At 40.5% G+C, this 12255-nt stretch overlaps 1 protein-coding gene across 1 annotated transcript in view; it reads right to left on the bottom strand.

Annotated features, from left to right (window-relative positions):
• Ccbe1 (collagen and calcium binding EGF domains 1) overlaps positions 1 to 12255 on the bottom strand; it is a 238189-nt gene that overhangs the window by 37759 nt on the left and 188175 nt on the right. The gene's annotated exons all lie outside the window — the stretch shown is intronic.

The raw sequence follows: 12255 nt of genomic DNA, 5'->3' as shown, positions 1-12255 counted from the left end.
ATTGTCAGTTTATGCCACTGCCTTGGTGCTTCAGCTCTGAGACACCAAAGATAAACTGCCAGAAGAAAACAAATGTTATCAACAGTAGGAGGAGCTTCCTGCCCTTCAACATTGCTTGCCAGCTGTCTAAATGGGGCCAATGGTACATGTCCTGGTGGGCCTGGAATTTTCTGAGTAGCTCATTGACCTATTTTTCACTTGGATGTAATCCCCAAATATTGGGAGAGCCTGATTCCCAACTGGACATTTCTCCTCACCCAATGAAGCTCCCAGTACTGGGAACTGGGAATGAGTTATATCTAATTGAGTTTTTGGCTAAAGAAGTCCCTGGGAACCTCTGAACAACCCAGGCTATCTGCTATTGCCAAAGCTATTCGCTGCTCTTCACAAAGTGACAGCAAGGCCTGAAGACAACACCTACACAACTCATTCAACACAGACAAGTCCAACTGATCTCTTCCTAGAACTTTTATCACTATTGACTAATGCTCATGGTACTGAAAGTTACTCTGCATGCTACCAGAGGAGAAAGGTCGCCATTAATACAGCTACAAAACCATCGTTCTACAATAGTGACCTGTCTACAATAGATATTGCTAAAAATAATGGCAAAGATCTTGTGGGAGTAACCAACCAATATTTGATTTAAGGCCCACTCTGTGTGATGGTATAGATATTATTGTGACACACACCCTGTGTGTGGCCAAGAACCTGAAACTACATAGGCCAGGAACATATGGGGAAAACCAAATACTACTGTTCTGATAAACAAAGCAGTAAAATGACTCCTAACAACATTCTGTTATGCTCATAGACCTGTGCCTTTTTCAGCCTTCTCAGAGAAGCCTCTTCCTGAAGCAGATGGAAATAAACACAGAACCTACAATTAGATAACATGTAGAGAACGAGAGACCTTGAAACATTCAATTCTAAATCATGTGTCTCCATCAAATCCTTCCCCTCAGGGTTCCAGGAACCCTGTGAAAGAGGATGTGGGAAAAGTGTAAGATCCAGAGGGAAGAGGGGACACTAAGTAGTCAAGAATTCTAGACATAACAGGCTCGGTCCACATCTGAACTCACAGAGACCATGGCAGCCTGCACAGGGCCTGCATGGGTCTGAAGCACATGGGGCTCTAGAGCTGAAAAGAGAAATGGACTCATGCCCACATCCCAAACTCAAAAAGCTATCTCCAATTTATAGCCACTTGCAAATGAAAAATTAGTCTTCTTTGGAGAAACAAAGTCTTAGGGGTAGATTCCATGTCCAGCGGTAGATGGCTGACAGAAAACAAACACCATGGAGGTTCTTTGCCTCATTATGTTGTTAGGAATTTGTTTTTTTTTAACCTTACAGCTCATTTGCATGTATATTATAGCTTCTGGCTTGGGGTTTTTGTGGGATTCTTTAGTGTGCAAACCTGTATGCCCTACATCTATATGTATTTCTTATGTGTTTTCTTTGGTTTCTTTTCTTGTTTAGTTGTTCTGTCCTCTTCCAATTTGTTTTTGATATATCATATTTTAATTTATTATCATTTTTTAGATGCTTACTTGTTTTCTAAGAGGAGACAGAAGGGCCATAGATATGAATGGGGGAGAGGTAGGTAGGAACTTGGAAGAGTAGGCAGAGAGAAAATCATAACCAGAATATATTGTTTGAAAAAAAAACCCATTTTCTATAAAAGAAAAATATTGTTTCACTGTCTATAATGTTGGCAGGATCCAGCTAACATGACTTGTCTGCCAAGTGAATTACTGTTTGAAGGAGATACTTTAGTAATCTCTTCTAAAAAAATATAAGAATGTTACAAGGTACCTATTCTCTACATCTTTGTAAAACTTGTTAAGAGACATACAAGAATCATATTTGTAAGAGACTCTGAAGATGGGTTGGGTGTGGAGCCTCATTTCATCTCCTCCTGTAACATCTCTCCCAGGGAGGCCAGCTATGGGGGCAACCTCACTTCAGAAGCATGCAAGTGAGCTGTCCTTGTGAAAACAAATGGCTAGGCTAGAGCATAGGAGTACCTCTTCCAGAGGACCAGGGTTTGATTCCCAGCATCCCCATAGCAACTCACAACCAGCTATACCTTCAGTTTTAGGGAATCTAGTGTTCTCTTCTGGCCTCCAAAGGTACCAAACATTTACATGATGCACAGAGAAAGACACAGGCAACACACACACACACACACACACACACACACACACACGCATGCACGCACATGAAAAAAATGGAGTCAGGATGTTCTTGATACAGATTTGAGCAAAAAGATTAATGGTCACCCTCCCCAGCCATATTTTTTTCTGCCTGTCTTGTCCTTACAAGGTAGATGAACTTGACCTCCTCTTCAGCATATTTTTAGAAGAAAGTCATCTATTCACTGAGTGTGCCAGCAATTTTTTTCCATTGACTAGCAATTGCATGTGCCACCTCCTGTCAGAACCAGGTATAGAGAGCTTGGCACTATAAGTAGGCATTTCTTTTTTTCACGGTGAGGTCATGTGACTATGCTCCTTGTTTTGTGGGAGGGACCCTGAGAAGGGTTGAACACCTACCCTAATACAATGCTGATAAATAGGCTTGGGATAGCCCTCTCCCCACAATCTAAGCATTTCTATTAAGGTTAACAGAGTACCCCAAGGCTCAAGCAGCAGAAGACCATTGACTCAAAAGTGCTCGAGGACCACTGACTCAAAAGGTAACCCTTGCCATGATGTAGTAGGATATATGAGAGGGGTTTACATTGCTTGTCTTTCATTATGGGAAGTGGGGGTTTATATAAACAGCAAATGGCCACTGATCTAGAAGTATTCCAGTGACAGTTTACAGTATTAGTGACATAATGGGTGACATAATTAGGCATAATTTCCCAACATCTGCAACTAAAATCTCTCACTCCAAGGGAAGCCCATGTGGAACACATTAGCGTTAGGTGATAACCAGAGAGTCCACCTTGACATTTCCATGGAACTGAAACCCAGCCTAGTTTTCCACAGTTTAGAAAACAGTCTAAGCTGCCTGCAGCCAAAAGGAACACCATCTTTATAGCACAATTCATTACAACTTTACAGTTATGGCCTGCTGAGATACTTGTAGCTATTCTTTAGAATGCCATGAGAGGAAAAGCAGAGTGTTCTATGAGAAAGTTGGGTGGAAAAACATGTGCTTTTGATACTTAAATCTAACTTCATCCAAGTATGAGTTTTTTTTTTCTACTTCTATGTAAGTGCTACAGCTTAGGTACAGCTCCTAACATGCCCCAAGACAATGACTGATCTCATAATACATGGTATCTCCCTCATTCTCTTTCTTCATTCAAAACGTTACTCTTGGGTACTGTCCACATTTTGAGCATTTGAAAGGTTCTGGACTGTGCAGTGTTTTTTTCCTGGTTCCATTATTTCTTTTGAGGCAAATGTGGGGGTTGGGGTAGATGAGGTTTAGCATGTGCATGTGCGTGTGTACACACATGCATGCATGCATGGAGCCTGGACAACATCAAGTGCCTTCCTTGATCTCTATGTTATTTACATACATAAGTACTTTTTAAACAGGTTGGCTCTTACTGAACTTGGAGCTCACAGACTGGGTCAGACAGGCTGGCCAGTGATCTCCAGGCATCTTCATGTCTCTGCCCCACAGTGCTAGGGTAACAGATGCACACTGCAGTGCATAGCTTTTTCTTTTCTTTTCTTTTCTTTTCTTTTCTTTTCTTTTCTTTTCTTTCTTTCTTTTTTTTTTTTTTTTTTGTTGTTTTGGTTTTGGTTTTTTTTTTTTTTGTTTTTTTTTTTGTTTTTTTTTGTTTTTTGAGACAGGGTTTCTCTGTGTAGTCCTGACTGTCCTGGAGCTTACTCTGTAGACCAGGCTGGCCTCGAACTCAGAAATCCGCCTGCCTCTACCTCCCAAGCGCTGGGATTAAAGGCGTGTGCCACCACCGCCCGGCAACTTTTTCTAGGATAACTTTTTACAAGATGAAACTACAGCCAGAGTAAATTGGTATGTTTCAAAAGACTCAAGAGAAGTTCTGGGTTTCAGGCTGGATGCATACCACTTACATACCAGCTTAACTAAGAACTAATGTGTACTTCAAGTTTCTCCTCGTTGCATCATTGAGCCCAGTTCTCTGTTCCAGCGAAGAGGTGCTCAGATGTGAGGCCACCTTCCTACTTTCCCCAGAATTCTTGGGAACACATGACTATGTTGCATGTTAAATACCCACCAGTCATAGATTGCCATTTAAAAACAAATGAACTATTCTCAAGCATAGGAAAATAAACACTGGCTACGTGCATCACACCATGCCAAAAGATTTCTTACAACACAATCTACATGTAAAAAAAATTAAGATAGCCCAAGTGAAATCTTGTTATGAAAGCCAGGCACTTGTTAGATTGAACTCCAAACACTGCTGTGCAGTTTTTATCTTTAAGAAAAACAAACAACGATGAGGAACGCTCGCAGGGACTCTGGAGAGGCAGCCCTTCTTAATCCACTTCATGTGTTCTAGCTGGGTTTCCAAACGGGGATGCTTTTCCCATTTCTTGGCAAGGGGAAGCGGTGATTAGATTGTTATTACATAGCAAGGGCAACATCTGCTAACCAAGAAGGCCTAAAGATGGCTGCTTCCCTTGGGTGTTCCTGGGAGTTAGCACATGGATAAAATTGTAAATAAAAGCTATACAGCCAGAAATATAGTACATCAGTTAGGGGTGTGTGTGTGTGTGTGTGTGTGTGTGTGTGTGTGTGTGTGTGTGTGTACTCACTTTTAGAAGGGAAAAATGAAATTACAAGAGGAAGATAAGTCTACCAGGCTATTTTCTGGTCATTATATTAGCCTAGAACTTAAAAAAAAATCTTTAGAAACAGAAGACTAGAATGAACCTTGAAGGGTCAAATAAGGTAGTAGACAAATATTTAAACCCTTACTGTAATTTCCCCAAGATTTGCTTGGGGTTTCTCTTATATACCTGCTCCCTCATAGTCCAGATATGTAGGAGGAGCTAAGGTGGGAGGAGTAAAGAGAGGAAGAGGAGGAGAAAGGAGAGGAAAAGAAGAAGAAAGAGGAAGAGCTAAGGGGAGACGGATAATGAGAGAGGGGAGATGGAGGTTGATGTTCGCTTGTCTGTAGCAGTCAAAGGTAGTTGGTATATCTAGGTTGGGTATTGGGTTACACCTCTGATTGAGTGTAAGGGTATCTTGTTATGGATCATTACTAAATATATAAGTTTTTGGATAATCTAAGCATTAGAGTCTCATCTGTACTGAGCTGGTGTGGTTGGCGGGATAGTCTGGGCAGTGCCCAGCTTTGCAGAGACAGTGTGGAAGACTGGCAGAGCCATCTCCCACACTGGCATCTTATGGGCGGCAAGGTTGGTATCTCTAGCTGGCCATTTCTAACTGTGGCGCACATGTGGCCTCATGGCCTCAGAACATGGCGTCTGATCTAGGCAGAGACACTGCAGCCTAGACAGTCAGCTTGACCTGCAGCCCCGTTTTTAAATAATTACTACAACACAGATACAAATTTTCTATTTAATGGGGGAACTGTTTTGTTTTTGGGTTTTTTTGGTGTTTGTTTTTTTGTTTGTTTGTTTTGATAGCATTTGACAGTCCTTAGAGTCAGGCTCTTCTTAGCTGATGCAGAACATGTCAGCAGAACATGTCAGGGGGTTCAGAGAAATCGACTTTACCATTCTGGCTCTGTTGTTTAAGGATGTGACTTCAGGCCTGCCTCCCACACTTGCTGGGTTTCAGCTTCCCCGTGGACAAACATGAATACATGTTATTGGCCTCAAGGGACCATTGCAGAGATCATGGACAATACAACAGATGTGCCCAGCACAGGTCTAGTTTTGGGGGCAGAGTAGTGTTTATGCTGCAGCTGTATTATTTCAATTGCTTGAAACTCATCTTTCTTCCACTTTTTTTTTTTTTTTTTTTTTTTTTTTTTTGGCAATAGATTTTCTTTCAGACAATATATTCTGACTGTGGTTTTATTTCCCCATCTCCTCTTGGGTCCACTCCACTTTTCCATCCATCCAAATCCACACAAGCAACATTGTATATGTGTCCCCTGTCATCGAGTGGGGGCCTTAACTCAAATCAGATAGTGGTTGGTCACTCACATAGTGCACTAGTATATCATACAGGCAGGTCACCACTGTAGATCACAGGGTTGATAGCTATTTACCTTTCTCCTGTGGTAGCATGGAGAGTACCTTCCCATACCATAAACACTAGTGGGTAAGGGTGGAGGTTTTAGGTAGGTGGCAGCTCAACTTTACGGTGTTCAATGAATTGTGTAGTTACTGTCTTATTGCCTTTAGCAATAAGGACTTTCTATCAGTTCATGGAGAGCAGCACAAACACACACACCACACCACACACACATACTACGCACATGCACACACACCACACCAATGCATACCACACACACACACACACACCACATCATACACACATACCATGCACACACATGCACACACATACACACACATACATACCACACTACAATATACATCACATCATACACACATACCATGCACATGCACACACAGACCACACACACATGTACACACACACATTAGGCTTTTATAGGAGTATATTAGGTTTTCATACAACCCCTCAAATGGATCACCATTTTAGCTTTTCTTCTCCATCCCCCATCGGCATTTTCTCCCTTACATCTTCTCCCTATTCCTACCCATTTAATCCCATTAAATCCTCTTCCTCCCATTTATCCATAATTATCTATTTTATTTACCCTTCCTAGGGAGATCCCTTTACCTTCAGTCCCTCACTCTATATCTAACCTCTGCAGCTATACAAATTGTAGCTTTCTTACCAGTTACTTAACAGTTAGCATCCACATATAAGCAAATGGACATCTATTTGTCTTTCTGAGTCTATGATACCTCACTCAGGATATTTTTTCTATCTCCATTTATTTACCTCCATTTACCTGTGGATTTCATAATTTCCTTTTTAACAGTTATGTAATGTTCCATTATATAAATGTATATATACATTTTCTTTATCTATTCATCTGTTGATGAACATGTAGGCTGTTTCCAGTTTCTGACTATGATAAATAGAGCAGCAGTGAATATGCCTGAGTGTCTCCATGACTGAGTAGTACAGCAGGATCCTGAAGTAGATCTATTCCCAGCTTCCCGAGGGACTGCCACACCAATCTCCATACTGGCTGTACAAGTTTGAATTCCTACGAGCAATGGATGTGTACTCCCCTTGCACGACACCCTTGCCAACATGAGTTATCCTTGTTTTGTTAATCTTGGCCATTGTGACTGGTGTAAGATGGAATCTCAAAGTAGCTTTGAATTGCATTTCTCTGATGACTAAGGATGATGAACATTTCTTTAAGCACTTCTCAGACATTTGAATTTATTCTTTTGAGGATTCTGTTTAGATCTACACTTCATTATTTCTTTTGATGTCCAGTTTTTGGAGTACCTTGTGTATTTTAGATATTAACTTCTATCAGGAGTGCAATTGCAAAAATCTTTTCCTACTCTGTAGCCTGCTGCTTTGTCCAAACAATGAGGCCCTTTATTATCCAGATGCTATTTAGTAGAAGATCTCATTTATTAATTGTTGTTCTTAGTACCTGTGAAATCAGTGTCTTGTTCAGAAAGCCTTTTCCTGTGCCAAACATTTCAAGACTATTTCCTACAGTCTCTTCTATCCGATTCAGTGTATCTGGTTTTATGCTGTCGTCCTTGATCTATTTAGAGTTGAGTTTTGTGCAGGGTGATTAAATATGGATCTATTTATATTTTTCTACATACAGGCATCCAGTTTGATCAGCACCATTTTTTGAAGCTTCTGTTTTTTTCCAGTGTGTATTTCGGGTTTCTTTATCAAGAAAACAATGTGTGTGTAGGTGTATGGATTTACATCTGGATCTACAATTCTATTCTGTTGATCCACTTCAATGTTTCAATACCATTCACTTTTCATTACTATTGTTCTGTAGTACAATTTGAGATCAGGGATGGTGAAATCTCTAGCAGTTCTTGTATCACTCAGGGTTGCATTAGCTATCCTGGTGTGTGCGTGTGTTCGTATGTGCGTGTGTGTGTGTGCGCGCGTGCGCATGTGTGTGCATGTGTGTGTGTGTGTGTTCATATGAAGCTGGAAGTTGCCCTTTCAAGTTCTGTGAAGAATTGTGTTGGAATTTTGATAGGGATTACATTGAATATATTGATTAGTTTTGATAGGATTATCATTTTTACTATACTAATACTATTCATCTATGAGCATGGATGATTAATTATATAACTTCTGATAGCTTCTTCAATTTCCTATCCAATATCTTAAAGATTTTATCATACACTTGCTTGGTTAGAGTTACTCCATGGTATTGTGTTTATTTATTTACTTTGATGCTATTGTGAAAGATGTTGTTTCCATGACTTTCCAGTCTATTTATCATTTGTTTACAGTACATTACTGCTTTTCTGTCTTAATTTTGTACTCTTCTTCTTTGCTAAAACTGTGTATCATCTTTAGAAGCTTTGCAGTGAAGTTTTCCGGGTCATTTATGAATACAATAATATCATCTGTACATAAGGACACTCTGATTTCTTCCATTCCTATGTGCATCCCCTGATCTCCTTCAGTTGTATTAGAACTTCATGTATTGTATTGAATAGGTATGGCAAGAGTATACATCCTTGACTTGTTCCTGATTTTAGTGGGATTGCTTAGTGTTTCTCTTTATTTAAATTGATGTTGGCTCTGGGCTTGATATAAACTGCCTTTATTATGTTGAAATATGTCCCTTGCAACCCCAGTCTCTCCAACTTTTATCATGAAGGAGTGTTGGATTTTATCAAAGGCTCTTTCTTAGTCTAATGAGATGATTGTGTGGTTTTGTCTTTCAGTGTGTTTATATGAATGGCTTATAGATTTACATATGTTGAATGATCCCTCTGCATTTTTGAGATGAAGGCTATTTGATTATGGTAGATGATCTTTTGATGTGTTCTTGGATTTGGTTTCCAATTATTTATTGAGATTTATTTCATCTTTGTTAATAAAGAAAATTGTTCTGTAACAAATTGTTTGTTGGGTCTTTCTGAGGTTTAGGTATCAGGGTAGTAATGGTCTCATAAAAAGAATTAGAAATGTTCTTTCTTTTTTCTACTTTGTGGAATAATTTAAGAGTTATTGACATTAACTCTTCTTTCAAAGTCTGGAAGAACTCTGAGCTGAATGCTACTGGCACTGAGCTTTTTTAGGGAAGGTGGTAGACCCTTAATTATTGTTTCTGTTTTATTAGGGGTTATATATCTGTTTAAATTGCTTGCCTGATCTTGTTTCAACCTTGTAAGTGGTATATATCAAGAAATTTCCCTACTGCTTTTAGGTTTTTCAGTTTGGTGGAGTACAGGATGACAGGATTGCAGGATTTTAAAGCATGTTCTTATGATACACTGGATTTTTTTTTAGATGACTGTTATTATCAGATGATAAGATTGTATTCCCCAGGGAATGGAGGCAGAGAGGGAAGACAGGCTCAATCTGATAGTCTGCTATGGGACTGAAGATGAGACTGGGCAATTGGAGATAGAACAGGAAAGAAAGTGAAAGTCACTTACTTGATTCCCAGACCAGCATGGCCAACAGGTTCCCAGGTAATGAGTATCTCTGGGTATTGGTGCTGACCTTTCTTCCATTTCTTAAAGGCATATTTCTTCATCCAAAACCAAAATGGTATATGAGAAAGGAAGAAACTTCTGATTTTATTCAGGCAGCAAAGTATGATTTTTAATCCACCCTCTCTGTCACAAATTCACCCCAAATAATAAGAATAAAAAGCACACTTGCAAATCTGTATCCCAAGGACTTAGGGGACCACTTTCCCTTGAAAGCATAGGATGGATGGATCTAATTCATAAAAGGATGGGGGATAATGGAAGATGTGCTTTCAAATGTGGTTACAACAGAGAAACAACCTCACCTATTCTGTAGGTCCTTAGCAAGGTTTACAAGACTCCCACCAGCTATTGAAGAAAACTGAGGCCAGAAGGCAGGTAAGGTCACTTGACAGTCTTCTGAGAAGTTTTATTCTTGCTCCCTCCCCAGCTCCAGGCAGTCCACGGAATACCCTTTTCCCACCACTGTGAGCAATGTATTCATTTTGGAAAATTGCACTCAGAAATTCCAGACTTTGGGTCAGTAAACCAGAGAACCTGGTGGAAGCTCCCATCAGTAGGTGACACTACTGTCCAGGCCCAGGAACCCCCAAGTGTTAAAGAGTTCCTTTAGTCTACAACTTCCTTTCCAGGCAATGGCCACAGAGGAATGGCTTCAAAAGGCAACAGAGATAGGACATCTTCACAATTGCTCAATCCTAAATGAGGACAGATGAGCCCCCCAAAATAAAACAAAAACAAAACAAGCAAACAAACAAAACAAAACCCTAAAACACGCCAAAACCAAAGCCCGAGATTTAGCACAATTTATGTTCCCCATGCCAACCAGGCTGTAGTTCTCCTGAGAAGAAAGTGTGTAAACAACCTCTTACCAGGGAGTGCACAGATGAGGGTCCCTTGGGGCTTGTTTTCTTAAAAGGGGCTCTGTGTTTTAAAGAGAGTCTGAATTTCTTTGTAAAGTTCCTTGAAGTGAGGAATGTTTTCCTTCTCCCTTTTAACCTTTTCCTTCTGTTGAAATCTTTACTGTGCTTTGCTTAGCTTCGTGCAAGCTACTACAATTCCTTTCACACCAAAGCCCTGAGAACAGAAGCAAATAAAATGATTCACTTCCCATCTGGGCATACTTGGCTCTGCCTTTTAACAGGACTTAACCAGAGAGTGCTGTTCCCAAGCCAATGTCACAGTCTAGTGTTTCATACTACAATCGTTCAGCATAAACTCAGAACAAAACCAAGAAACACTACCTACTTATCTACTCATCTACACTTTAAGCTTGTTGTTACCAAGTCTTGACAACAAACATACAAGAATCATAATGAACCTGCTGGTATGTGAACAACTACTCATGCTTAAGTTCAAATGAGGACAGCACTGCAGTGATTCCTAAAACAAAAACTGAGCAGAGTTACCATGTGTTCTAAGGACCCCTCTTAAGAGAAGAGAAAGTACTTGCCCAAACAGACACTGCATACCGGTGCTCACAGCAATGCCAGTCTCAATGTCCCAAAGATGGGAACCGGAATACCCACTGATGGTGAGAAGAACAAGATATTCTCCGTTTCTGTCTCTGTCTCTGTCTGTCTGTCTCTCTTTCTTACACACACACACACACACACACACACACACACACACACACACACAGAGAGAGAGAGAGAGAGAGAGAGAGAGAGAGAGAGAGAGAGAGAGAGAGAGAGAGAGAGAATCGGCCTTAACAAAGATACACCAACATATGACAACATGGATAAAACTTGAAGGAATTATGCTAAGCAAAAGGGAAAACAACTTGATAGATTCCACTTAATTAAAGAGCTCAGAGCTGGTCAAGTCTACCGAACCCCCTTTCTACAGCCACAGAAACTCAAGTTCCTACTGGGTTTGTAAGTTCTCCGATGGAAGCCATGTTTACCAGCCTCTCTTCCTACCTGGGGTGATGTTGTGACTTACACTTGGCCAACAGTATGCTAGAGGTCATAAGAATTTATGATTTCCAAGTATCATCCTTAAATGGCAAGGCATATGTTGGCCTCCTTCCCTTCTCAGCTTCCCCCAAGGTGGGTGAGGGGTGTGTGATTTCGGTGGTAGAATGGGAAGTCAGCACTAGCTGTGAGTGCTAATCTTGTCAACTTGACAGGACTAAGAACCACCTCTGAGCCAAGCCTCTGAGGCTCTGTGTGACCACATTTCCAGGAAGGTTTAACTAAATGTGATCGCCTCTGAATGCCACTGGCATGGGTTGTGGTCCTAGACTAAGAGAAAAGGGAAAAGAATGTGCCTAAATCTCTGATTTCTGGCTCTGGACATGATATGACCAGCTACCTAATGCTCCTAACCACAGATTTCCTGCCAGGATGTACTGTACCCTCAGATCTGATCTTGTCAGATATCCATCATGTTACAGCAATGAGAGAATTAACTAATACATTGGGTGACAGGAAAATCAATACCCAAGGAAGCTGAGTCCAAGACACTTGGATCATAAAGAGAGCCAAGGACACCTGACAGTATTGTGTAAGAGATGGAAAAAAATACATCTTGTTCAAGATATTATTTTTGGTTTTGGTTACTGGAACAT

This window comes from Arvicanthis niloticus, chromosome 14 (assembly GCF_011762505.2).
Source record: "Arvicanthis niloticus isolate mArvNil1 chromosome 14, mArvNil1.pat.X, whole genome shotgun sequence".
Taxonomy (NCBI): Eukaryota; Metazoa; Chordata; class Mammalia; order Rodentia; family Muridae; genus Arvicanthis; species Arvicanthis niloticus.
Note: the sequence above shows the minus strand (reverse complement) of the source record. Positions and strands in the feature narration are given on the sequence as shown.